We start from the raw sequence: 1,480 nt of genomic DNA, 5'->3' as shown, positions 1-1,480 counted from the left end.
AATCCACCTGCCTCTGCCTCCCAAGTGCTGGGATTAAAGGCGTGCGCCACCACCGCCCGGCTATAAATAGTTTTTTAAGAAAAATTATTTTAAGCTTTTAGTGTAGTATTCTTTTATGCTCATGGTTCAAAAATTGAGTGTTTCTGTGGTGTCGCAAAGCTTCCCCACGTTCTGTTTACTTTTTTAAAAATTCCTCAGCTGGGCAGTGGTGGCACATGCCTTTAATCCCAGCACTTGGGAGCAGAGGCAGGGGGATTGCTGAATTCAAGGCCAGCCTGGTCTACAGAGTGAGTTCCAGGATAGCCAGGACTATATAGAGAAACGTCTCAAAAAAACAAAACCCAAAAAACCCAAAATAAAAAAAACCTATGTATGTGGTTGTTTTGCCTGTATATCTGTGTTTCATATGTGTGCTCAGTGCTCACAGAGGCCAAATAGAGGATTGGATCCCTTGCAACTTGAATTACAGATAGCTGTGAGCTACAAAGTATATGTTGGAGATCAAACCCTGATCATCTGGGAAAGAAGCCAGTGCTCTAAGGGTCTAAGTCATCTCTCTGGTTCCATCTAGAAAATATTGATAATAAAATAGAAGAGAATTTTCTAAGTCTAAAGAATGAGATACCAAGTCAGATGCAAGAAGTCTACAGAATACCAAATAGATATGATGAGAAAATAAACTCCAACAATATGTTTTAGTTAAAACACAAAAATACAAACAAAAGAAAGGCATTGAAAATTGCAAGTTGGGCAGTGGTGGTACATGCCTTTAATCCCAGCACTTGGGAGGCAGAGGCAGGTGGATTTCTGAGTTCGAGGCCACCCTAGTCTACAGAGTGAGTTCCAGGACAGCCAGAGCTACACAGAGAAATCCTGTCTCAAAAACACCAAAAAAAAAAAAAAAAAAAAAAAAAAAAAAAAAAAAAAGAAGAAGAAAGAAAATTGCAAAAGAGAAGGGTAATGTTACCTATAAAGGAAGACCCATCAGAATAACATGACTATTTCACAGAGACATTTTAAAGCCAGAAGGGTCTAAAACATGTACTCTGAAATACAGTTCTGGAAGAACACAACTGTAAAACTAGATTATTATCCAGCAAAGCTGTCTATTAAAACTGAAAGAGATATAAGACTCATTCCATGTTGAAACTAGTCTAAAGAGGACTAGATGGCTCTGAAGACAGTGACAATGTACTCACATACATAAAATAAATAAATAAATCTTTAAAAAGTCAAAAGAAAATTATGACCACTAAGGTCTACTACAGAAGATCCTGGAAGGAATGCTTTGATCTCAAAATATAAAAATGACAAGTCATATGACTAAATAATCACACAGGTAAAAGCAAACACAAAATTGGCAGAACAACAGAAATCTATATACTGTCAACAATCACTCATTATTAGTAGTCTTAATTCTTCAATAAAAAGATTGGATTAGCAGACTGGATTAGAAGACAGGATTCTTTTTTTTTTTTTT

This window comes from Mastomys coucha, unplaced genomic scaffold, assembly GCF_008632895.1.
Source record: "Mastomys coucha isolate ucsf_1 unplaced genomic scaffold, UCSF_Mcou_1 pScaffold22, whole genome shotgun sequence".
NCBI classification, from domain to species: domain Eukaryota; kingdom Metazoa; phylum Chordata; class Mammalia; order Rodentia; family Muridae; genus Mastomys; species Mastomys coucha.
Note: the sequence above shows the minus strand (reverse complement) of the source record.